The sequence below is a fragment of the Ambystoma mexicanum genome, chromosome 8, assembly GCF_040938575.1.
Source record: "Ambystoma mexicanum isolate Mex_15411 chromosome 8, UKY_AmexF1_1, whole genome shotgun sequence".
NCBI classification, from domain to species: domain Eukaryota; kingdom Metazoa; phylum Chordata; class Amphibia; order Caudata; family Ambystomatidae; genus Ambystoma; species Ambystoma mexicanum.
The window spans coordinates 1572204328-1572231660 of NC_090929.1; the positions used below are offsets into that span (position 1 = coordinate 1572204328).

General features: G+C 47.6%; 1 protein-coding gene across 2 annotated transcripts in view; it reads right to left on the reverse strand.

The window, feature by feature from the left end:
• The window catches only part of BBIP1 (BBSome interacting protein 1), a 206546-nt gene that overhangs the window by 144337 nt on the left and 34876 nt on the right, over positions 1–27333 (reverse strand). The window lies entirely within an intron of this gene.

The window sequence follows — 27333 nt, forward strand, 5'->3', positions numbered from 1 at the left end:
GATGGAAGTCCATCTTATGCTTGAAATGATTCTGCGCAATTGTCTGTTGGTTCCTCTGCAGCTCTGTTACAGCGTTATCATGTGAAGACGCCTGTAGGGTTCTTTGGGGTCTCATATCAACAGGGGTCGAGGTAACTTGGTTATCCTTTGCCCCTGCATCATAAAAGAAGTCTCCAAAAACCTCTTTTCTTTTTTCAATGTAGCTCATCAAAGATTCTATTTCTGTGATGTCTAAGGAAAAACGAACAACCCTGATGTTCGAAGAATAGTGCGATCTGTGGTCTGTTATCTTCTTTTTGTCTGCAGGTGATAAAGTTGTTGCTAAAAGGTAAGCTAGACAGGCTTTTTTTTTCCATCAATGTATCTTCCCGTCTATCCGTTAAGAGCATGCGATGATCGTATGTTTTGTTTGCATGTTGTTCTGATTTGGCGAAGGACACCAGGTTATGTAAGATTGCTTGGTCGGTCCTATGACTCAGTTGTGTGGTATCATTCGCCCTAAAAGGGGAATTACAGGAGTTTGTTTCTTCTTGCTGTGTTATTAAAAAGGCCTGGGTCCATTTCTGTCATCTGATAGTTCATTGCTGTATACTTGCCATCCATGGTTGTCTGAAATGAAGACTTGTCTTCTACATGCTCTTTAGATATTGCTGTCTTAGTACTGGTCTGTGTTGTACGTTCTCTCTGTTGGATAGCTTCCATATCTACCTTTGTTTTTATATGTAAATTGGATCCTGCGCGTGATTAAGATGATCGGCCCGGTGGGTGCAGACCCATCAGTAAGTAGAGAGCAGGGTCTCTGCGGTTTCTGTTCAAAAGACATTGTTTTGTGGTTGTCCTCAGGTCCATATGTGGTTTCTGGAAAAGGGTTCACTAGGCGGGAGTTCTCATGTTGATATGTGTCGGGTGGACCGATGCAGCCGCGTCCGATGGAACTATCGGAAGGTTTTGGTGGCGATTTCAGAATTCTACAGTCATCAGATTTAGTGCTAGTCACCGCCGTGACTGCAGTTATTCTAGTAGAAGATTTTGGCTTGTCGTTTGGTGTATTGCTTCGATAATTGCGTTGTTGGCAACTGTTTTGTTTTGACACTCTCTTGGTGTGTCATCTTAGCAGTCTTTTCCTGTTTATATTTGAATAGCGCTTGTTCTATGGTTAGTTGCGATGCAGGATGTGGCGATATAGACAACGTAGTGGACCCGGTTTTCCCGCGCAGTCTGGTAGCCAATGTGGTTTGGGCGAAAGCACAAATAAGGCATTTAATGTGGACAGTTTGAAAGAGACAATACGGAAAAGGCTCTTCTACCTACCTACCTGTACTCCATTTAAGCAGTTAGAGTTGCCTTCATGGTTAAGTTAAAAGTGGCACAACTCTGGCTAATGTTTATAACTGCTACAGTGAGGAAAAGGTCACTTTGTGAGATACTAATGTGCGAGTTTAGGTCCAGTGAACTATGTTGCACGAATTGGCTAGGCATGCTGGTCACTAGAGATGCTTACCCGTTATACATCCTGTGACAAATAGAGAGAATTTGCCCTCTCTCTTCAAGGGGAAGCCCCCCCTTGTGAGGCTAGGGAGGTGAGCCTGCTTCGCAATATCCTCTCTAGGGGTAGAGGCAAGTGGGAACTCACCTGGAGAGAATCCATCTTCAGCCCAACAAAACATATATCCTTCTTTGTGTCCAATCGATGCTTCCCTAGCCAATGCACGGGCCGAGGTCATCTCAAATCTTCACTTCCAATGGAATTTAAATGTTCTCAGATACGTGTGCGTAGTTCACAGATGGTACTTCCTATATACACAAGTGTACATACTGTAAGGGTGTAGAAGTAGAAAACCGATACACAGGTGGCATGTTTTTGGCTATAGACTGCATAGTGAGCAAGCAAACGAGAAAACCCTATCTGACCCTGGTTCTAAAGGGATTTCCCTGCCTCAGCTAATACTAAGGAAATTGTCCGGATGTCAGTATAAAGCAAAGAGTCCACTGTCCTGCGTCAAAAAGCCTAATTCCATCCTTTAAACTATACACTCAACTAAGAATGAGGGGTAGACTTCTTGTTCCAGAAGAATGGCTCCCTTTTTCTGGACAATAATCCAAATCAAAAAGTCTCAAAAAAGGTTCTTGGAGTATATTTCAACAAAGCACACACAAAAAAGTCTTGTATCTTCACAGCGTTAGTGGGGTGACTACCCCCCTCTGACCCTTTGGTTTCTCAGTGGTTCTAAAAAATGCCAGGGTGTCTTTCTTCTCCTGGCTTTTAACAGATGTTTCATGAAGCTAAGAGGCACTTCCCTCCTCTTGGTTCTTTCCACCAAGTTCATCAAGACCAAGGGGCATGTCTCCCTTCCCCATGTCTTTCTCAAAGCACCTCAGGATGCCAATAGAATGACTCCCTTCTCTTGACTGGTTGAACAATAAGACCAAGCGGTATGTCTCCCTTCCTCAAAGAGCTCTTCAGGATCTCCAGTGTTCACACTCTACCTGGTTCACTACACTTCCAGGTACTGTGACTATGATGATCCTCGAGGCAATTTGTCATTGGCTGTGGGTCCCAGACCCATCTCAGTTCCTCAGGCGCTACACCCAGCTCACTAACCTGCCAGGCAATCCCTCCTTGTCGGGTCCCAGACCCTGCTTATTCGTTTCTTTCACCGTTGTGGGTCCCAGGACCCTTTTTGTATTGATTGTCTTTCTCTCCTTTGGGTCCCAGAGCCCTTTGGCGCATATTTTTGCATTTGCCCCTTTGGGTCCCAGACCCTCTTAGCAAAGGTTTCTCTCTCTTTTTCTCACTGTCCCCGGTCTCCCTACCGTCTTCGGGGTGCTTGCTGGTGTCTTGCGGTTGTGTACAGGATTAAGAGTCCCTTTTCCCGCATCTCCGGATCCTTTCAGGGACTGCTGTGGTTCTGCAGCAGCTCCATGTGGCCTCCAGCCCTCCTCCGATCATTCAACAGACTGGAGTGGTTCCACAGCGTCTCATTGCTGCTAGGCTGCGCAGCCCAGGCAGTTGATTTGCTCCAGCCTTCTCACATGGCTGGGTGCTCGGCCTCTTGTCTCCTGCTCCAGCCTTTCGACAACTGCCCTTCTGGTGACCTAACTGCAGGCGTGTATCTTTCTCTTTCCCCTGCTGTTCCTTCCTTCGCACAGGGATCTAATCTCCTGCTTTCTCCAGGAAGGGCCTCTCTGATTTTGAATTCCCTCTTCTGTTTTATGGTTGTGCGGTCAATAGGAATCCCGTTACAACTAGACTGTTCAGTAGGTGTGCTCTTTATGCTTCTGCACGTCTTCCTCGTCCTGATGTTGAGAACTCCCAGTGAGTCAGTTGGTTTCTTCCTCTTCTTAGTACATGAGGGATACATGCCCCTTGAGGAGTCTGCACTCTTCCTTGTCTCAGTACTTCTTACCTGGCTGGTATGGCAAAGATAAATGGGTACACTAGGGAAGGTACTGGTGGAAAGGGGTTAGGAAGGTGTGTCAGGGTTAGGTGGGCTATGGGTGTACTGCGTTCTCCACAGGTCATCACTAATCCCATATGGTGCTCCCTCTACATGAGATCCACCAGCTGAGTACCAACTACAGTGGGATTGTTATGCTCACCTGGTATCCACGAGGGCGCCACACGATACTGGATGGAGGTCTAAGCGCTATCCAGGACCCCTCTCTGCTTGGTTATGTGGCAGAAGTTGGGTAGCGCCTATAACAGGAGAATGGAGGGTTAAGATATTGGTTCTGTTATGGGTGGACTCCCACCTCCCTCTGGTCCAAATCCCCGCCCTTGGGGTTATTGCTCACCTTAGGCTTTTGTGCATTGAACTCTCCGTCCTGTGTCTCTGTGCAGGGGCACGTGGTTGGTGTGGGCGTTCCGTGGACCTAGTTGCTTCACTGATCCGTGTGCCCTTATGTCGGGTCCAGACCAGCTGTGACTCCGACTCTGCTTGCTGTCTTCCAGGTGAGTTATAATGTCTTTTCTGTCTTTATTCTGTCTCTTTCTTTCCCTCTGTTTTCTCTGTCTTCTCGGCATCTTGCTCCACTACGCTGTTCCCTATCAATGTCTCCTTTTGTTTTCACAGGGATGGTTGCGATCTCAGAGTTTCCACGCCAATGACGAAGACCACAGTGAGTTATTGATGCGGAGCACTGCACTGTTTATTGGTGTTGATTGCTAACCTGTGTTCTCTTCCCTTCTTTGTACAGGTTGCGGTGATGTTCCGGAGTGATGAGTGTTAGGCTGAATCCTGTGCAGTGCCCTTAGGGACCACTACACACAATTAAGACCACAAGTGGCAATACAAGTTCACCTTTGGTACAAGCCTGTACTACACTGTTAAAGTGGTACCTGTAGCGGGGCAGCCAGACATCACAAGAGCAAATGAGCAGTAGTAGAGATGACACAAAGGACCACAGTTACTGTGACTCAAGTGTTAGGGAGAATTCTCTGTTTAGGCTGAATTTCCTAACCTAGTGAGTCCCCCAGCAGCTTTGCTGGATTTCTGGAGTTTGTTTTTTTCTCTCCTGCCAACAGTGAGACTCTTTCTCCCACTCTTGGACATGATTTTTGGTGTTCCTTTGACTGTTAATGTGTTGTATGGGCTAAGGGGTCCTTTACCCCATAGGGCCTCATGTGTTTTTACTATGTGCGATACACAGCACCCTCCGTGCAATGACACAGAGGTGTCATATTGACACCCCACCATAGACTCCATACCCTGGGACTGACTACTGTCTCCCAGGGCATGTAGTCACCATTGGCTTTACTAGTCCCAAATTATTAACAGAAACCGGTACAAACCATCATATTGTGGACGTACTGGTGGGGGCAATTCGATTGCCCCAGGGTCTGTTAGTCGAGGGGGCACGTCTCCTTCCCCCCTGATCAAGTTTTGTCTGGTGGCATACTACTTTTTATATTCGACTAGAATATATCCCTATGGGATTTTCCCATTGTTCGAGGCTACCAACTTTAAATATTTAATTCTCATAGCCTCGAACATACCGCCGGTTTATTTAATATTAATTCGACGGTTGGTATTTTTTGCCAGGACTCCATTCTAAAATGGCGTTTGTGTTCTCTTCTGTGACTCCGACCCAAGTCGAGCCCTTTGTTCCACTTTTTGGCGGACTTCTCCACAGAAGCCTCCAAAAGTGGTGCCAATCTGTCTGGGTACCACGGTGGGTGTGGGAGGGGGTTTAGGCACCCTGGACTGAGTTACCCGAGTTATTCTGGTGTGATTGGCCCAAGTGGTGCACCGGCCGGCTCACCACTTAGCATGTTTGATTGGCAGCTAGGCTGAGTGAATGGGGGTGTGCTGCATAAAAGCAGGGCTTTGGGGACTGGAACTTTAGAAGTCGCCACAGGACCGGAGAATCCGACGAGGGAGAAGCTGAGCCGACCTGCTACGACAACACCACCGGTGGAGCCCTGCGGAACCCACTCACCACTTCCCAACGACAGAGAAGATCTCCCGGCTGGAGAGGCTTCTTCCCCTGACTGGTGGGCACAACCAGTTTACCTTCTTTTCCTCGCATCCCAGGATGTCTTGTGGTCGAATTGCCTGTGCCAAGCACCCCGGCAACCGGATAGCCACTTACCACTGGGCCGCGAACTAAAGGACCGCTCTTTTTACCTGAGAACTCCGCGGCTGGTTTCTTCCCTGGCAGTGCAACGGACTCCTGTCTTCCTCCCCGATGAGATCCTCTCTTCCCCCGGACGAAGCACCGACTTGCCAGGAACAACTGCCCCCGCTGGAGTATTCTCACCACTTTAAAGGTACCGTGTCTGCCAGGCCTCCCTTTCTAAAGATTGCTACAAGGTAATAATCCCTTAACCTTCTGGACTTGGCTGGCCGCCTTGACCATCTAACTGGTCCCTTTCTTTTGGTCCAACTCTTTCTGAACCTTTGAGACTTTTGTGCACTTCAACCGTGTGACCTTGGACACATTTCGTTCTGATCCTCTTAAAGTGGATCCGGCCTTCTGAACTCTAACTTCACGGTTTTACTTTGCCTTCCTCTCGTGTTGTGTTCTTGTGAAAGTGTTGGGATCTGTTTCAAATTATACTCTGCTTTTCTCTCCCTTTTAAAACGAATTATTAGAGTGCCATCTGCGTTAAGCGCTCACCGCTGTCTGAAAATAAGGGGGTCTTTACTTAAGACTTGTCTAAATATTCTTTTAAGGGAGTGTATATCTTTTAGTGACCGTGTTTTTGAACTGCTTAACATTAGTGCCTGTGTGTGTTTAATAGATGTGGTTTTAAATAATTAATTATCTCTCTTTTACACCAAGCTCTGGTCAGTGTTTACTTGTTCTACTGTGTTCTTTTGACCTATTGTGAATGCTCTGTATACTGCCTAACTCTTCTTGAGGGTAGAGTTACTGCTCAGCCACAGCTACCAAGTGAATCTGTGTGGTACAGACTGCTGCCAAGTGGGTTTACTGCCAAACACCTGTAGTCTTAAATCTTTTGCAGTGGTCCCAGAGGGAACTGCACAGGTTTCGCCTAACATCAAGCAAACACTGACTCAAGGTTTTTGGTTACAAAATTAAAAGTACATTTATTTTTGACAATCTGTTTGCAAAACACTTCACTTCTATTAAATTAAAACCACACGAAAAATACACTAAACACAACCAATTCACTTTGGATAAGGCAACTCAATGTAAGTACCTTCTGATTTGACGTACCAGTGTTGTGAAACAAAAGACGTTACCGAGAATACACATGCGATCACTTTTTGACAGTAATGACAGTTCGGTCTTACTAAAGATACGCATATCCGCAGAGAGAAATGTTACCGCGGTAGAAACACACTTAGCACCTGAATTAACCAAAGAGAGATGGGGGCAAAAATGTTTTTATTTTTTTTTTATTATTTATTTGTTTATGGCTTTCCTAAGAAAACCTTTACAAAGTCAACTGAGAAAAGAACATTAGAAACTTTAAAAACATAAGCCTTGGAAGTCGGTCGAGAAAAGCTCACCCACTATACTGCATTTGAGGTGTACTTTGTGAGTATCAAGCAACTTTCTAAGACCTTTACAATTGCCGTGGTGAGCATAACTTCCTGACCGGAGATTAGTCTATCCCAAAAAGAGTCTTGTGATAGGGTCTCCTCTCTAGCGACGAATCTTCCAAGCAGCTGCCGTCTTGCGGTCCAGGTCCCCTCGCACTCTAGCAGCAGATGTCTCAATGATTGTAGGTTCGGTGGATCGCAAAACCTGCAGAGCTTTATGGTATTATCACCCCGGTGTCTTTTAGCCAAAATTTCTCCAGTGTGAGCCAAGTTAAGTCTTAGTCTGAGAAAGTTGCTTCGAATACTCTGATCGGGGAATTTTTGAAGGTAACGTGGTAGTGTGCCTACTTTTCTCTCCACTTTCAGGAAAAGGTTCGGTGGGTTTAAAAGCCTAACTCCTTCAATCGTGCGAATCCAGTCACATATTTCAAGTTGTTTTTTGGTTTTCGTGGGATTGTCAATCAATAGCTCTATTGTTAGATTCAGCCTAAGTAAAAATCATCAGCAATACTTTTGTCAAGGAAGACAGAATCGGAGAACACTTTCTAACCTAAAGATAAAAATCAATAGGCCTGCGCCAGTGTTAGGTGGCACAGGGTTCCTGTTGTCGAGGATCACACAGTCAGATAGTTCACGATTCAATGATGCCAGGAGTACTTGGATACTGTCAAAAGAGGAAGCAAAAGTTATAAAGGGGGAAGGAAGATAAGGCAAGCCTTTGGTGAGGAGAAAAGGGGTTCACCCTAGTTCCTCGAAGTCAGACACAGTAACTTATTCTCTGATGAAGCTGGTGCCACGGCAGTTGTTCCTGGTAGTTTCCTGCAGACTCACAGTTCCTGGCTCTTCAGTTGTGGGGACAAGAAGGACGACGTCTGGAGTGAGCTGCACTACCCAGGGATGAGGCCAGCAGCAGCGACGGTGAATAAAAGGTGCACTCCGTTAAAACAGGAGAGGCTCTTCAGATGGCTATCCGGACCACTACAGCAGTGTGCAGCGATTTCGACCACGAAGAGGATCCTCTAGCTGTGGAAGATGAGCGGGTTGACCCCACCAGGCTCAAGGGAAGACGACTCTGGACTGGATCTTCTCTGGTCGTTGAAGGGTAGATAGCTCAGGACTGCAGCAGGGCTTCACCGGGACTTTGTAGTTGCAGCAGCCGTCGTCTTCTCCGCTTCTCTTTGGTTCCTTGCAGTTCCAGTGGCGACTCGGACTTCCAGCCCAAGAGTCCTGCCTTTTATGCGAAAATCCCCCATTCACACAGCCTGGATGTCAATCACGCAGCAGGGGGGGTTGTCCGGCCCGGGTAACCACCTCAGCCAATCATGGCAAAGTGTGACTTGGGTTTCCTAGGATACCCTGTGCAGGGTGTGACTACACCCCCTCCCTCACATTCAGCCCACCTAGACACCCAGGCGCCAAGAGGAGGGCTTCTTTGCAGAAGCCCGCCAAAAGACAGTGAAGAAAGAAGGCAAACCTGCTTTGCCGTGCAAAGTAAAACACAAGAAGGACTTTAACAAAAAGAAATGGTGAATAAACCTGACCGGAGTCAAAAGAAAGAGCATTTGGTCAAGCGGGTTTATGTTCGGGGCTAATATAATAGCCTGGAACAATACCACGTTTATATAATATAATCGCAGTAGGGGGCGTGGCCAAGAGCGCCATCGATGTGGCTGCTCTTTTAACAGCCTCCGTGGGTAGCCCGCTGCGGGGGCGAATTCAAGCAGTTCCATGAACATATAAAATGTGGAAGGCACAGTTATTGGTGTCGGAGGTTTCCAGGCACGCTGGGGGACAAAAATAAATGATAACGTGCCCCCTGAGCCCGGCAATCGATGAGGAGACTCCACTGGCCGGCTCCAGCAACCACAAGATGGCATCCGGACGGCCCGGCGGGAGGGGGAGGTGTGGAGACGGCGCGATGGACGAGCGTGGTTTGATGTCCCTGCAGCCCAACTAATACCCCCGCGAAATGCTGCATCCCGCAAGACCGGAGAAGGTGTACGGCCTCCAGGCGGCGTCCGCGGGAACCAAAGGGGCGCTGCCCCCACCCACTGTACGGTGAGCGGGGCGCCTATCATTCAGCAGCTGCGTCGTGCGTGCATTGAGAACACGCTGCCTGGCTCTCCTCCCCGCCCGATGCCTGTCCGTGGTCTCTGCACCAAGGGCTCTGCAGATCCAGACCGAGGCCCCCTTTTGCTGCGGTGCTAGCCGCCCCCCCCCTTTCGGGGTCCCGCTCCGGTCGGGGGCGGTGGCAGTGTGCCCTACCTCCAGCAACAAAGGGCATCCGGCCCCAAGCCCAATCACCCTGCCATAGTAGAGGACTGGCTGCCTTCCCCTTAACTGCTGGGGCGCTCGGGCCCATCCATCCATGCCGCAGGGTTAGCCACCTTCCCCAGAGGCCCGCTCCAGTCGGGGGCGGCAGCGGCATCACACAGGCTATGTGCCGGCCTTCAACGAGACCCACCACTACGCTACACGCCTCACGGGGCCCAGCTCACATACAGCTTTAAGAGGCACCTGGCCCCAAGCACATCTCCCCCCAAGCCCCGCCTGGAACTACGCTCTGCCTGCATCTGGGGACAGCTTGGGGGGCTACACCAAGAGGGACCCCAGCTGACAGCCCAGCGAGGGCCAGCTGCTCCCCCCCCCTTGCCATCTCCTGGGGCGCCCCGGCCCACCCAACAGCCTGCCACCCCCTCCGCTGGGATCAGATTGCCTGCCCGCCCTCCCCCCTCTCCCTCACTGTTTGAGGAATGAAGAACGCAACCATTGGAGGGTCCGATCTGAATGACCTGCAACTCAGCAACACAACACTCAGATCACTCTGCTAAAGCACTCTGCCCCAGCTACAAGGTGCCACGACCTGACCCTCCTCGGATGCCGCAGGCCCATCCAGCCCTAGAAGATACCCAACGCCCAACGGCACTCCTGGGGCGCCCCGGCCCACTCAACGTCTTGCCCCCCCCCTGCTGAGGACGCTCCTGGACACTCCACGGCCCCAAAGGAGGGGGTCCTCCCTCTCCACTGCCATCATCTCTGAGATTCGGGGGGAAGCCTCAGGATTCCCAGCACCCAGACGTGGGGTGTCCCCCCTCCCGCTTCGCCTGCAGCACACGACACTCCTTCTCTATCCTCTCGACCAGTGAGGCTCATCACCCTGCTTTTCACTGTGACCTCTGGGCTCTTGGTTTCTAAGGACACTCAGCAATGTTTCAGGGGCACCCCGGCCCACTCCGCGATTCCCGGTCCCCCGCCACCCCGTCTGGGGAAGGGGGCATCATGTCTAAACAACCTAAACTCACAAAAAATACTGACATTGCCACAATGCTGCTGGCGGCGGATAGGAGGGAAAAACAGGACCCTCCCACCCCCAGGTCACAGACGGACTAGGAGGGCAAGGAACATCTCGCAACCAGAAGCAATCTGTTGACGAAGCTGGAACACACGATCAGACATTCACTGAGGCAGAACAAAGATTGGGGGAAATTGAGGACCAGGCCCCGGACCACGCGACGGCTATAGACGGGATCCAACACTCCATCACAGCACTACAAAACAGATGTGAAATCCTGGAATTCAGGCAGGAGGACCTGGAAAATCAAGCTCGGCGCAATAACCTACGAATCCGGGGTGTTCCTGCCGCAGTTCCGGATCGGAAACTGAATATATCGGGGACTTCTTTCAATGCCTTCTCCCAGATCTGGACAAATCCCAACTCCTGCTTGACCGCACCCACAGGCTTCGCCCCCGCTGCGGAATGGAGTCGGACTCACCCCCCGACGTCATTACCAGGGTGCACTTTTTCACCACCAAAGAGGTCATCTCATCCATCACCCGCACCCGAAACGAATTATCCTTCCAAGGATCCCCGCTCCAAATTTATCAGGACCTCTCCCTACTCACTCTGCAAAAAAGAAGAGCCCTCTGGTGATTGGCTCTCTTCCTTCAGGACCAACAGATCCGCTACAGGTGGCTTTTTCCAACAGCACTACAATTCACCTAGAAAAGCACTCTACGAAGAATCAGCCACCTAGAGGACGCCGCACAAATAATGCATCCACTTTCACCTGCGACGATCCCTCTGGGAACCTCCGAAAGTATCACCGAGGGGGACCCAGCGCCCCCGCCGAAAGAAAAACGAAACACATGGACTAGGGTCCCAAGGGACCGGAGGAAGAAATGACCGCGCTCCACAAACCCCGCAAAATCGAAATCAGACATCCACCGCAGCGGGCCTCTCCCCCCACGTCTCCTGCCCACTTCCGAGGAAGGTTACACCTATAGATCCTTGGAATGCTGGCTATAGTCTGGCTGAAAGTTCCAGCCACGTTGGCTGTTTTCTGTTATTTGGCCCAGTTGGCCTGTGGTGGCATCAGCCTCACAATGCCGACCCCCCCACCAGTTAACACCCGGCCTCCCCGTTGGAGGCAGGAATTAAAAACCCAAGAGCAGGATAACAACCACCTCCTTCCCTGCGAACAATGGCTGACCTCAATCCAACCTATATCTCTCACCTGAACTCCTCAGAAACACCCCCCCCCCTAGTCAGGACCATAGCACCTTGAAAGTCATCTCCCTCAGCATCAGGGGGCTGAATTCACCCCCTAAACGTAAATCTATCCTACAGAAGCTCCAGAACGAGGAGGCGGCAGTGGTCTTGCTCCAGGACACCCACATTTTACCAGCGGACTTCGGGCGTCTGCGCACCCAACAATTTCCTAAGCAATTCATCGCTTCAGGGGGCAGCAAGAAAGGAGGCACGGCGGTCCTCTTTAAGAAGGGACTAAACCCCCAGGTTCTGGAAACTAAACTTTGCCCGGAGGGAAGATTTGTGGCAGTGAAGTGTCTCCTGCTGAACCAGCTATACACCTTCATCTCGGTCTACGCCCCGAATACGGGACAAGTCACATTCTACGAGGCCCTGTCCACCACCCTGGTCCCCTTCACGGAGGGCCAGATCGTGATGGGCGGAAACTTCAAGGGAATCCCAGACCCCTCGAAGGACAAGTCACACTTGGCCTCCTCTAGAGACACTACCAAGGCCCTGGGTTTGCTACGATTGTTCAGGACCCTGGACGTGGTCGACTCATGGCGGGTGCTGCACCCCTCGGAAACTGACTTCACCTTCTACTCATATGTTCACAGAACTTTCTCTAGGATTGACCTCCTGCTGACATCCCCACAGATTCTCGCCTTCACAAATGAGGTGTCCATTGGATCAAGAATATTGTCAGATCACGCCCCGGTAACCATGGAGATCTGCACTTATGACCCAACCCCCACTGCCCGCGCAAATGGCCACTGTATGACCCAATGCTGAACGATATATCGATCAGGGATGCTATAACAACTTCAATCTCGAACTTCTTCCAGGAAAACCCCAATGAGGACACTTCCCCGGCCAATACCTGGGGCGCCATGAAGGCAGTCATCCGGGGGGAACTAATAGCCCGCGGGGTGGCATACCACAGAAGCCGAAGGCAAACTCGTATGGCTCTTGAGGAAGACCTCCGAGAAGTGGAGGCGAGGCATAAAGAAAAAGGCTGGTCCCCCAATATACGAGCGCTCCGGACGGCGCTGATGAAGATCGAGGCGCACTATGCCGAATACACGGCACATCTACTAGCAAAAACCAAGCAATTCTATTATGTCAGGAATAATAAAGCAAACAAGTTAATGGTAACAAAACTCACCAAAATCAAGAAGAACACCACCATTATCGGACTCTGTGACCCCCGGGGCACAATCCAATACTCTGGGCCAGAGAAACTACGACTAGCAACCGAACATCTCGTGCAAGTAATGTCGGCACAACCACGCAACCGGCAAAAGCAGACAGAATATCTACAGAAGGCCACCCTTCCGCAGCTGAAGCCCTCAGCTCGAGATACTCTGGACGTGCCAATCTCAGCAGAAGAGGTCAAAGAGGCCATAAAATCCCTCAAATCCAGAGCCCCCGGACCAGACGTATACACCACTAGATTCTACAAACTCTTCCGGCATCAACTATTATCACCCTTAGTGCATCTCTTTAACTCTGCTCGAAGCACGGGCACCATAACCCCCTCCATGTAAGAATCCATTATAGTCCTTTTGCCCAAACCTGGGGGGGGACCCAGCAAACCCGGCCTCCTACAGACCCATTGCACTACTGAACATCGATGCCAACATCTATTTGAAGGTCCTAGCAACGCGCCTTTCCCATTTCCTGCCCGATATAATCTATCCTGACTAGACTGGATTTATTAGAAACAGAGCAACAAGCGACAACATTCGCAGAACCCTGGATCTGGTGGACCTGGCTACTCGAAATTCCCAAGGCTTGGCGCTGTTAGCCCTTTACGCCACCAAGGCGTTCGACAAAGTAGACTGGACCTTTATGAACCTCACCCTGGAGGCCTTTGGCTTCGGAGTTCCGCACCATGGTCCTGGTGAACTACAGATCTCCAACTACTCTCCTGAGAATTAATGGCAACCTCTCCTCCTCTATCCCTCTAACCAGTGGAACCAGGCAGGGATGCCCACTCTCTCCACTCCTATTTGCCTTGGTTATGGAGCCCTTTGCCCAAAGAATCAGACTAAATGACTATTAAGGGCTCTAGGTTGGACCCTCCCAACACAAAGTGGCCCTATATGCGGACGACGTCCTATTCACTATCTCACAGCCCTCTCTTTCTCTCAAACACGCTCTGGCCGAAATAAAGGACTATGGGAGAGTTACCGGCTTCTCTATTAACTTCGACAAATCTACAGCTCTTGGGATAGGTCTGTGTTATGAATGGACACAATACTTTACTGTTTAACAATCATAAGTGTCCCGTGTAAGGAAAACATAGAAACGAGGTTCTCTCACCTGGGGATTTGGAGCAGAATAGCAGCTACGGATGTAGAAAACAAAGGTACCCAGATGGAGATGTTCTAGCTTCAGATGACAATTAGAATTCCCCCCGAGAAACACCCAAAGACCTGGCACAAAGGCCAAGGCAAGGGGAGGTTCCCAGGGAAACCTTCCTGGGGAATAAAACCCTGTGGAGCTGCTAGTGAGCGTAGACTCCTGGAAACGTCCCGTGGAGGTAGATTATGCTATCCCGGGAGTATGGTGATGAATAGGCGTGCCTTTAAAGGATAGGATCCAGGGCAGAAGAATCAGATTGGCTAAAGGGAAATAGTGAAACAAAGTGATTAGAAATGATTCTGCCTAGTACTGGAAAAGAAACTTCTAGAAACGGAACCCTTACCAAGGGATCTGATTGTAGTAAGACTTAGAAATGAGAGTAACCAACCATCCGGTATGATCTGAAAGACTGGATAAACTGGAAAGTGTAGAACAAGGGAAAATGATGAACAAAACACTCAAGAGTAATTGGAACCACCCTAACCTCCAAGAGGGGAGTAGAGAACAATAGTTACCCTGAATAAACGGAGACCCCTTCAAGCTTGATGAGTGAATGCGGTTCAGAAAGGATGAGCGTACAGGGTGTTGTGTCTGGGAGACGAAGACAAACTAAGTCCGCAGGACAAGAAACAACAACTCTTATAAATGTTTCAGAAGAAAAGGGTGCCTACCAAAGGAAACCATAGTAACCAACACCGGACGAAGGCGGATGTTGAGAACAAATTCTCTCAAGGCGAGTGGCTTGGGCGGCTCTAAAAGAACCCCAGAACGGGAAGGCAACAAAGCGTCCTAAAGTAAACACATAAAACACAACAAAGATCAATTAGTTTCAATAGAAAAGTGGCAATAAGAATATATGCCCAAAAGGTAAGTCTGAGTAGAAAAAGGAACAGAATTCCCTGACACGGACTCACGTAGCGTTCGCAAGCTCCTTGGAGAATAGCAACGCGTCCTTGTCTGGGAGAAGCAGACAGATAAGCTGTCGGCGCGTTGGCCTGGAAACGTTGCAAGGCATTCAGGGGCGCGGCGACTAGACTGCTGCACATACTGCAGTGGACTGCAGGAGCCGCCATGTTGGGTATAGGCATCGCGTTAGGATTAACGCTGATAGTCGTGACAGTCTGACTCCGTCGGAGAGGGCAACCCTGACCCTACTTTGTCCCATTCAGTGGAAAACTACGGCAATCCCCTACCTGGGGGTCCAAATCCCCGCGAACCCAAGGGAGGTCTACCGCTTGAACTCCCCCCCCCCTCTTTTTAAGGAACGGGCAGATGACCCGAGGCACTGGAAAGTACAGGAAATCTCGTTAATGGGCCGTATCACTGCCTGTAAAATGAACCTCCTCCCCAGATTGATATATGCTTGCTCCTCACTCCCGGTGCCTATCCCTCCTCCGGCTCTTTGGGACCTCGAAAAGGAATATGTTGCGCTTTATCTGGCGGGGGAAAAGCCCAGAATCCCCCTGAGAACGATGTTGGGGAACGCCAGGCTGGGCGGTCTAGGGGTACCCGACCTACAAGGTTACCAGATGACAGCACAATTGGCAATCACCCAAGCTTGGCGCATGTCCTCTGACCGCCCTAGATGGGTGGAACTCGAACAATCTTACCTGACCCTCCCCCTGCGCTTCCTCCCGCACATCCCACCACCTATGCGACAGACAGAGAAACTACTGCTGGCCACCAGACACACCGTGGACGCATGGGATAAAGTGTTAAGGAAAAAGAGGGTCCCCAGAGGCCTGAGTCCTTCATCGCCAATTTTTCTCAACCCAGCTTTTTCGCCGGGTATGAATCCCCGGAACTTTACGAACTGGATCGCAGGGGGCCTGGAATCACTGGGGCAATTATATGAAGGAGGGGAACCGTGCACGTTCACACAATGCAAGGAGACCTTCCACCTGCACGACAGGTTTTCCTACATACAGCTTCGCCACTGGTGCTCCCATCCGCAGACTCGCCTTGCAGCAGTCCGCCCGCCTACAGTACTGGAGCTAACCCTGATGGACCTTTCGGCCCGAGGTAAGATCTCGGCCCTATATAAACGCTTCCAGGGGGACTTCCTCACATCTAAGACCCGCGCCATGGCACAGTGGGAGGGGGACCTGGGTCATCCTATAGAGGACCAGGCCTGGACAGATATATGGTCCCAGGCGCACTCCTCCTCAGCCTGCATCACCAACAGAGAGTGTGCATATAAAATATTGTTGCGCTGGTACTAATCCCCCTTGAGGCTCCACCACAAACAGTTCACTGGACCCGACATGCTGGAGACAATGTGGACATGCAGGGTCTTTCTTCCATATGTGGGGGACAGGCCCACAAGCCCAACAATTCTGGAAACAATGCCTGGACATCATTAAAGATATTACCCAAACGATGCTACCCCTAGAGCCTGAACCCATTTTGCTGGGCACTCCAATCCCGGGAATATACCCAAGTTCAGGGCACAAAGCCAAGCTCCTGTCACAATGCCTTCTAGCAGGAAGACAAACAATTGCCCGCTCTTGGAAAGACAGGGAGGGACCTCTCCTGCCCCTATGGTGGACCGAAATGTGGGATATCCTCATCGCAGAAAAGATGACAGCGGCGAAGGCAGGGACTCTCCATCGCTTTCAGAATGTGTGGGGCCCATTCCTTGACTATGACCAAAAATTCCCAGCTCTCACATAAGCCCCAACAAGCTAAGAGGATTCTGGATAGCAGAGACACCTCCGAGTAGGCATACGAGAGTTAAGGGAGGAGAGAGAGGGGGAGCGCCAGCCTCCGGGATCGTGACTCGGATGGACATGCGAGATGGGGGGGGATAATGTGTTCATAATGTGTTTTAAGGTGTTCGGAAGGTCACAGTAATGTACAACTATTTGTTTCCTGCCTTGCTCAAAATAAACATCTATAAAAAAAAAAAAGCAATATATATAATTTGAGAAAAGAGGGGGACTGGAATCCAATCGTGGGCGCAACGGCACTCAGGCTGTGCTCGTGAGGAAAAACATCAATCTTCTTCACAAATCCACACGCAGTCAGTGTTTTCTTAGTGCAGCCAAAAAATGTCCTTTATTAGTTAAAAAGTACATGGACAGCAGCAGCAGCAGCAGTTTAAAACAAAAAAGCACGATGCGTTTCACCCTACTCGGGCTTCGTCTGGTACTATATATATATATATATATATATATATATATATATATATATATATATATATATATATAATAAATAAATAAATAATCGCAGTAGAAAAGTTAGGGTAGATACCACTGCCACCAGCCAAGTCTAAATGTTAAACGAGCAAAGCAAAGCTCAGAGAGGCACAGACTAAAAGGGATAGTAATTAACCCTTTCCAGTACTCCATGTAAGATGGGGGGAGTACTGGGTCTGTTGTTTTAAATGACTACATAAAGTAAATGGCTTCTTTACATGTTTTTGGGGGACAGTAGTTAGCCCCAGAAAAATGGAGGCAGGGGGAAGGATCAAAGACAACCCTGTGTTACTACACTGAAGGTGCGGTGTAACACACACAAAAAGTGGGGCTCATGGATTTGTGTGCTCCAGAGACCAAGATCACACAAATAGTAGAAATACACATGACAAAACACTTGCAAGAGTGGGAATAGGCTCACACTCTTACCAAATGGAAAAAATAAACTCCAGAAATCCAGCAAAGCTGCTGGGGGACTCACTAGGTGAAGGAAATTAGCCATAAAATGACAATTCTCCCTAACAATGAGCGATCGAAGCGCTGCTTGCCCAGGTAAGTGCTTTGTTAATGCTGACCTTGTTCCTTCTCCCTTGCAGGTTGCAGTGAAACCCAGAGATGGGCGAGGTAAGAGAAGCGCAGGGTGCTGGCAGGACCTGCTGCTTGCCCAGGTAAGAATTGTTATTAATGCTGTCGTTGTTTCTTTACCTTTGCAGGTTGCGGCAACTCCGGAGATGGGCGAGGTAGGCGAAGCGCAGGATGGATTCAAGACCGGTTATTTCACAGGTAAGTGTTCTTGCTCTTACAGGCATTAATGGAATCCGGATCTAGGGCTTCAGGATCTGGCCACCGGAGGAGCAGATGAGCAGGAGCTGGACACGGTGAGCGTTACACTGCAGGAGTGCAGAATAACGCAAAGCGTGTTCTGCTGTTTGGGTGTGGTTTAAATAGCCCAGGCCAAGTAGTTCCAGGCCAAGTAGTTCCAGGCCCAGCCACACTTAAGACACTAGTCCGCATGGCTTGGTTCTAAAGAACTGAGCTGTGTAATAGGCCTCCATGTTGGATTAAGGTCCAAAATTGGTATTGCTTTATTCCTGATAATGAGCCTGGCGCCAAAGGCATCAGGACTGACTCCATGTATGTTTCTGATGGAGTTGTAAGGCCCTTGGGGCCAGTGCGATTATACCCGAGGAGGTCAGGGGCATGACCGGACCATCAGTAGCAGCCTCACCCCCTAGCCTCCTGGGAAGGGGCTCCCCATAGGGGTGAAGTGACGACATCCATGGACTCATCACAATAAATCCTGTATCATATAAAACACATATTTAGTACAGCAGTTTATAAATTCATTCATCTCAAATGGTTCCCCAATGCGTATTTCAAAGCCTTACAAGTTTAAGTACACTAGCACATACTACAGGAATCACACTTGTAAAAAAGCCTGTACGATTGTCACGAAGATGAGGTCTTTCCTGCATTTCAGTTGGAGTCAACATTGAAAGACTTAACCTTGTTCTGAATGTTGACGCTCTGGTATGTACAAAACTGGATGTTTTCTTGATATAGTTTTTCAAATTCAAAACTAATATTAATAGTGACCAATGCTTTTTTTAAATTGTGATCAACAATTGGCTTTCCGTAGAATATCAGGTAATCATCCTAACATATTCCAGATATGCAGAGTCTATTTTCGCTTTGGGATTCAAGAAGTGTTTCCTGTCAATCATCAAGCTTTTGGTTTTGGCCTCTAACACATCAGCCTTTTTGTAGCCACGTTCCAAAAATTGTTTGGTCAGCAACTTGGATTCCTCTGCAAATGTGTTCATTGTGCTACATTACCTCCTGGCGCATATAAATTCACCTGTAGGTTTATTTTGGATCACACGGTTCCTGTGACTGCTTTATGCCAACAACAGAGAGTTCACTTCAGTGGGTTTCCTATGATTTGTTGAATGGATCTTGTTCCCTCCAATATATAAATGCACATCCAAAAAGTTGATCTCAGTAGGGTGTGTGTTGCAGGTAAATGACATTCCAAAATGGTTTTCATTAAAATGAGCCATGAAATCACAGCGAAGACTCTCACTCATGTGCCAGATTAGGAAAACATCCTCTATAAATCGAAAATTGATTATTCGAAAAAACACAGGGACATGCTCAAAATAACCCATAAACAAGTTAGGCAAAGATGGTGCATAATTCGCCCCCATGGCCATCCCCTTCAATTGTCTATAGATTTCTCAATTGAAAAGAAAAATGTTGTCACAGAGTAAATTGTAGCAAATCCTTAATAATTATCACATGTGCCATGCCTGAGGCTGATCTATCCTCATTAGTGAAAATCTAATGTTAATAATGCCAGATCATGGGTGATTGAAATATATAATGATTTCACATCTAGGGTGTCACAAATCGTAGTTCTTTGTCCCAACTGAAATTGTCCAATAGTTATAACATGTGCATTGTGTTTCTTTAGAAAACTGGAATGGAGAATCTCTCTGTAGTCCACCCCATTCCACTAACAAGTAGTCACCCTTCTGGGATATGCTCAGATTTGTATGTATGGGTCACTAATCACCTTAACCCCAAGCGAGTAAGGAACGAGTGCATGTTTGTACATAAATCAAGATTATTGTACAATCGCCCAGAGAAGAGCAAGATGACGCTGCAAAGTCAATCTAACCCAATTCTCGCCGAATCATCTAAGTTGACACATTATATACATTTTTGCAACAGTAAAAATACTTCGAACGCTGTTAAGATTTTAGTACAATCCACTCCCGCACATATGAGTATACAAAGAAATCCCATCTTTCTCCAATTCTTCCATTCTCATTGGTTATCAATATCTTAACTACCATCTACAGATCATATTCATAGCACACCCCTTCTTGGGACTTGTCCGTGGTAGGTCATGACATCAGCACATGGTTACACATTGATATACAAACATAATTCATTACAGAACAAAGGGGGGTCTGGGAATCTCTCTACCAGCACGAACACAGCCCAATGACCTGTTCTTGGGTGAATAACCCCTGGGAGAGACTCTACCAAGTCTTTAGCTCACTGTCCCTTTCACAGAGAAGAAATTTCCCCGCATATCAGCCTTTGTCCTGCCCTGGGGCAGTCCAGCGCCGAAATGCTAGGCAATTCTCCTCTGAACAAGAGTACCATCAGTAACCCCATACACGTGTTTCAGCCTTGTTGGGCATCATCAGTGAGGTGAAACTGGTGCCTCTCTAAGAACAGTGAGCAAGGGGTCCACGTCTGGATCGCCCTGTTAACTTAGGGTGAAACCCAAAGTTAATTTATTCAAAACAAAGGGGGGTCTGGGAATCTCTCTACCAGCACGAACACAGCCCAATGACCTGTTCTTGGGTGAATAACCCCTGGGAGAGACTCTACCAAGTCTTTAGCTCACTGTCCCTTTCACAGAGAAGAAATTTCCCTGCCCTGGGGCAGTCCAGCGCCGAAATGCTAGGCAATTCTCCTCTGAACAAGAGTACCATCAGTAACCCCATAGACGTGTTAACAGGGCGATCCAGACGTGGACCCCTTGCTCACTGTTCTTAGAGAGGCTGACTGAGGGATACCGAAAGAAAGCTAGGTAAAGGGAACCTGGCTTTCAGATGAGATTAGCAAAACCATGAACCGTGTTAAAAAAGGCTATGTGAACCCGACTGAGGGATGTCAAGGGGAAAGCTAATGAGAACAAATCCCGCATTTTGCTAAGACAAAGTGAACTATGTATTGGCAAACGTGAACCCGGCAGAGGGATGCCTGCGAGTTGGGGTGAAGAGTAATACATCCGTGAACATTGTGCGACAAGAGTGAAGCCAGCCAAGGGTTGTCGGCAGCAGAAAGTGGTTTAAAAAGACATTAAGACTCATGCTTACTGAAAGCTGCATTTGTAAAGCCGTAGTGAACCCGACGGAGGGAGGCCCAAGTTGCAAGGAGGATACCGAGCCCGACAGAGGGAGATCCCAGGGGTGAAGAGCAATCGCCCAAGGTGCAAGATTACCGAACAAACTTTTGTTTGTTGTTTTGATCCATCAGGCCTTCTAAGGCAATAAACTTTGTAGGAAAAGAGACTTGGCCCCTGAAGGTTCTGGTATCATGAAGTGGAATTGTGAACCTTGTGCTGAAGAGGCTCAGGAGTGTTCTGTGCTCAGAAGTCCCGCCTTGGCCCGTGCTAAAAACATGGGGCAGGGAGACCCAGCCATTTCATACCGACTAATTTTGTGAACAGTTTTTTCTTTTCTGGTGAACATTATCCCACACTAGTTTTCTGACTTAGTGGTAAGGATTGGCAATATGTTTGTTAGCATAGGCTCTTTTTATTTGGCAAGACGCCACTAGGACTGCCTTATTATTATTTGATGGTTGTAGCTTCCTCCCATCTTAGATTTAGGCTTAGATTAGGGGTTTATCTCACCCATCATAAAGTTCAATAAACACCCTTGAACTGTGATCACTTGTGTCTGGCTTTACTGTTGCCACCATGACTTCCTTATAGTGGGCAGGTTACAGAAGCCCTAGTTGTGGGTGGGCCAGTTGTGGGGATGCAAGGGTTGAGTGGTTTTCCTGTTGTTTTCCTAGGAGTGTAATTGGGCATGGTGCTGTCCCTAAAATCTGTCCATTGTTCGGGCAGCCTGCTTTCGTAGCTCAGCTTAGTAGTTGAGCATGGTTAAGGTGCGGGCAGGAGGTGGGAGTACAGTGTTCTGGTTCTCTAAGCTATTGCTGCTGTTAACTGTGACTGTGTCCCTTAGTGTATTTCTTTTTGGTCTGAGATGTTTTTGCTGCCGATGTTCCTTTGCGGTTGTCATCGTCTGTTGAATAACCAGGTTTTGAGTAGTTTCCTGAAGGTGAAGTACTTGGTCTTCTGTGGTTCTAATTTCTTTGGGGACGATATTTCAGATGTTTGCAATTAGACGCGAAAACACTGTTCCTCTGAATTTCCTTTTTTCACATTGTTTTGTCTCTATTTGTAGGTCGATGCTTGAGCTTAGGTCCCTTATTTGGCAGTAGCGGCTGATCTTGTCTTGGAGTATTTTGGCTCCTTGTCTGTGCATTGGTCTGTGGGCAATGCAGAGTTCTTTGAATTTAATGCATTTTTATACTGGTAAACAGCATAGGCTTTTCAGAGCTGGAGTGATGTGGTCTCTTCAGTTTAATCTTAATAGAATCCTGCCTGCTGTGTTTTGTACACTTTGTAGTTGCTTTGTTGCGTCTTTCTGGCATTCCTAGGTAGAGGCTGTTTGCGTAGTCGATTCTTTTAAGTATCAAGGAATAGGAGGATCCTGTGCGGGAAGGAGAGGTATGCGAGTAGTCCTCCGAGTAGTCTGGGAGGAAGAAGCATTTTTTGGTGATTGTGTTGACTTGCGGTTCCAGGGATAGTCCGTTGTCCATGAGTATTCCTAGGTATTTACTACATTAGAAGTCTCCGGTTGCTTTCCCATGTCAGCTGGGCAGTCCAGTTGTGGGTTGCCTGCATCTATTTCTGTGGGTGAGAGCATTATTTCTGTTTTTGCCAGGTTGAGTTTGAGGTTGTTCATTGTCATCCAATTGTAGAGGTCTGTGAGGCAGTTGTTGAGGCAGTTATTTTGTTCCCGGTTTGTGTTCGTCTTCACAATCAGTTGTGTGTCGTCTGTGTAGCTGTAGGCGGTTAGTCCGTGGGTTTGAATGATTTTCATTAGTGGGCACATGTAGAAGTTGAAAAGTAGGGGAGAGAAGCTGGCGCCCTGTGGAACTGTGCAGGAAATATATATTTGGTGTTTGACATGAATGGTGGTAGGTAGGTAGGTTCTTTCGGTTCAGTTTGTGAGGAATGAGGGAAGCCACTTAAGTGCAGATTCCTGTATGCCATTTCAATCAGTCTTTTTATTAGTGTTGCATGGTTGATTGCGTTGAAAGAAGCGGATATGTCCAATGGTATGAGGGCCGATTAGGCGTTGTCGACTGAGTTTATTTTCAAGTCGTCTCTTATCGAGAGGAGCACGGATTATGTTCCTCTCATTGGTCTGAACACAACTTGTGACCAGTCGAGTATTCTGTTTCAACGTATTTAAGTAGGATCTTGTACACATAGTTCTCCAGGATCTTCGCCGGGTAGGGCAGGTTGGATATCAGTCTGTAGTTACTGAAGTCTTCTGTGTTTACGGATTCCTTTTTTATCAGTGGTTTGATGTATGCTGATTTGAAGGCGGATGCTATGATTCCTTTTTTGAGTAATAGGTTCTGGAAGTGTGTGTCGCTGGGTGTCTGTGGTTGAGAATTTCTTTGAAGATGTCAGGGGGGCATGGGTATCTTGGGGATCCTGCAAGGTTGGTGTCCATAAGTGTGGCAAAGGTTTCTTCTGCGATTGGTTCTAGGCAGGTGAGTTTTGCTGTAGTCTGCGTTTCGCCTCTTGTCTGTGGTACTGCAGTTGTTGGTGTGTTAGCATTCTGCTGAATTGTTTCTATTTTTGATCACAGGTGGTTGGTGATGTCACAAAATGCTTGTGTCGGGATGATGGATTTCTTGCAAGATGAGGGTTTTTTAATCTCAGATGATTTTGAATAGTTCTTTCTGTGGATTTGAACTGGGGGTTCTCCCAGCCCTTTAAGATGGGTTAGCAATACCTTTGAGATGGACGGTGGATGCAGAGTTTACTCAAACATCAATTATAGAAACAACTCAGCTTGTTGGTTTTAATATCAATTATCTAAAACAGGGATTACAATGCACATCAATGGATGTCCCTCATCATGATCTCTCTCGAGACTTCTCAAAACATTTAATAAAAAATTACATTTGTATAGTAAAAAATCATCATAGGTGACATTTAACCTACGCATCGCTAACGTCATCCTACGTGGCAAACTACAAAAACCGAATGGCGAGTGTGATAGACTCTACAAGGATCATCTAGGTATACGATCCATACTCGTTTAGGGCAGCGGAAGAAAATTATAGGCTTCTTAGCATCAGGTGGGGCAACTAAGCCCTTCCCTAAAATATGTCACTATGAACGTCACTAAATATACGGCATCTAATTGGCTATACAGCTATAGGACCCTTGATCATGCGGTCCTCTATCATTGGTTACTTTCTAACCTCTGACAGTACCTTCCCAACCTACGTTAGCAGCATGCAGGCTGCGAGTCCAAGTGCAGATGAGCTAGTCTTAACCACAGCTTCCCACCAATTAGCATATCCATCCATCATCACCTCAGTGGTCCACTGTCAATTAGGTCTTTAAACTCGCCCTTCAACATGTTCATTGCTCAGGGGAATTCAGGGGAGTGAGGGCGCGCTCTGTCTTCATGCGTAGGAATGATCATCATGCTCGTCCAACTTCTTCTCCCCATGTGACTAAAGACCACGAAATTGAGCTTTTGGTGTATTAAAATGCTATTCTTTAATAGACCTCTGACGTCTTCTTGTTTTTGTCCATGCCTTATGAACAGGAGCTTTGGTCTTTCACACGATTTGTATCAAATGTCAGCTCACCCGAGTCTGATATGGCCTTGGCTTCTTGGCTCATCCAACCTCGCCTTTCTGAGCTTTCGCCTGTAATTCACTTGTTTTTTTAATTGCACCACACTTGAAAAATGGACAAAGCGGCCTTCCTTCTTTGTCTCAGCTCTGCTATTGCACATAGTGGGAACATCCATCCTTTAATGACTCCAATATATACTCAAATATGAATGTACATGTTGGTGCATGCCGCAATCTATTCACTATGACGCTAGCCTTTAAGAATACTTCATCTTCTTGCGTGTCTTTGCATGTATATACGTGTGAAATAGCTTGATATCTTCATTATTTCTGCAGCATAAGTTTATTCTTCTTGATCCCAAGGTATCATATCTTGATACTTTCTGGATTCCTTATAAAATTGCCTGCATTCTCTAATCTCTGCATCTCTTCTCTACACGTCAACTTTGCTCTATATGACGGTGATGGTGGCGACGTCACCATCCTTCATCATTCATTTGCTCTGTTTTCTAAGGGATTTCATTCAAATTACCATCATACTGTCTCATATGCGGGTATGGTTGCCTCAATGGGAACCTTGTTTCGAGGATTCTACTTGGTATCTGTTACTTCAAATGGTTTCGTGTGCGTGTCATATTCTGGTTTCCAGCAGATAGGCAGTATGGGCGAAGTGATTGAGGTGGGGGTACTTAGCTCCTTCTCTACAGGTTGTCTGCCGATTCTTGTGGCATAGTAATTGTTTTTGCTTTGATAACTGTTGTTGACTTATATAGTCTGGGCTGTCTTTTGTATTTTATTTTGTCCTGTTGGTGGTATTGTCCTCTCCATGTTTCTTCCATTTTTGGAATTTTCAGTTCTTCTGTGAACCATTTTTCAGCCAGTTTTTTTGGTGTGGCTTTGAAAGGTTTTACTGGTACCAGGCGGACTAGGGACTTGGTGATGCAGGTGTCGAGTCATTTCTAATGCACTTAGGGTGTTTTTGGCAGGTTCTGTGCTCTTCGGTAGGGTCGAGTCCAGTAAGTTCATTGAGGACTCCTGGTCTAGGTTCTTCCAGTTTCTTTTCATGCTGGCTGCAGGATTTCCTTTCTGGCCAGTAGACTGGTTTGAGTGTGATGTAGAATGGGATCAAGGAATAGTCGCTCCATAACATCGGTGTGGGTGGCGCAAATGAGCATAATCCTTCTCTGCAGAAGATTGCATCCAAGGTGTGTCCGGCATTGTGGGTGGATCTATTTACTATTTGTTTGAAAGGCAGTGTTTCCAGGAGTGCGCAGAATGAGTTTGCTGTGGTTTTAATTTTCAAACCAGTTGTTTAAATCTCCCAGTATGACTAGGTTGTCGTGGTAGGTTGATAAAATGGCAGCAGAGTCTGTTAGTCTTGTTGTGAAGTTGGGGGTTGTAGGATGGTGGTCTACAGATCAAGCGGAATACTATGTTGGTTTGGTCGTCGAGTTCGATCTTGATGAGGAGGGATTCACAGGCTTCTAAGTCAGTCGGGTTGAGTGGAGCGGCTCAGATTATTTTGTAGGATTACGATTCCGCTTGCTCTTAGGTTTTCTCTGTTGGCGTGTATTAAAGTTGTCCAGTATGGCTTTGTCGCGAAGGCTTTATAATTGTACGATTACCAAGTTTCTCTGAGAAAGAGCATGTCTGTGCCTCCTTCGCTTAGAAGGTCCTGGATTTCTGTTGAGTGTTTGGCCATGGATCTAAAAGGTGATAAGGCTGCAGTGTAGTTTGTTTGATTTTCATTTTGGGTTGTTGTTTGTATGATCAGTTCGGTTCAGCGTTTTGTCAGTTGAGTTTCCGTTGCTGGTGGGTCTTTCCTCGTTGTGCCTGTTGGGAGGAGGAGTTCTTTGGTGGCCAGTCTCTTCGTCAAGTAGACTGATCAGATTGATGGGAGAGTTGTTTGGTTTTGGTTCATTCCGGCTGGCGAGTTGTGTTGGTCCCCATCCAGCGAGTAGAGCACTCACTTTGACATCTGTGCAGAGCCTGCTGATGCAGGTTCGAATCCCGGCAGGGCCAAACTCAGCCTTTCATCCTTCCGAGGTTGATAAACGAGCACCACTCACCGTGGGTAATAAGCAGCGCCCAGATACCCGAGGGTTCGTAGCGCTATATAAAATGCAAAATTATCACCATTTATTATTATTATCCTTTGTTCCAGTCTTTGGTGATGTGGGGTGTGTAGATGGTAATGGATTCAAGTTTGTCCCAGATTCTTATTGGAGTGTTGTCCGTGTTGGAGTGTTAACATGGGAGGAGACACCCTCCGAGGAAATGTCTTGACTTCATTGGATGAGACATGGTATCCCCCATTTGCCCATGAAGACCACCCCTTGATATCCAGTACCCTAATGGCCTATACAAACATTCTTTTTTTTTAAAGTAGCAAGCCCCCTCTCTAGAAAGAACATGGCATGATAACCTGTTCTGTGTTTTTTTTCTCCCACTTTGAGAGTCCGCAGCCATCGCTTTTAGCTCACTGTACTTTTCACAGTGGCCTATTGCTGTACATCTATGCCTCCTTTTAGGGAAAATAGAGAAACCTTTTCCCAAAACCCTTTAGGCCAAATCTCCATCCCTGGTGAAAAGGATAAAAGCTCCAGGACTACCTTTCCAGTTCCAATTGTCCTCCATATAGAACTGGCTCATCATTTGAAACCATTAAAAGTGATTTCCCAAGTAATCCGCACCAGTTAACATCAATGGAATACAATTACCAATACATTACAATTATTGCAACGAGCAG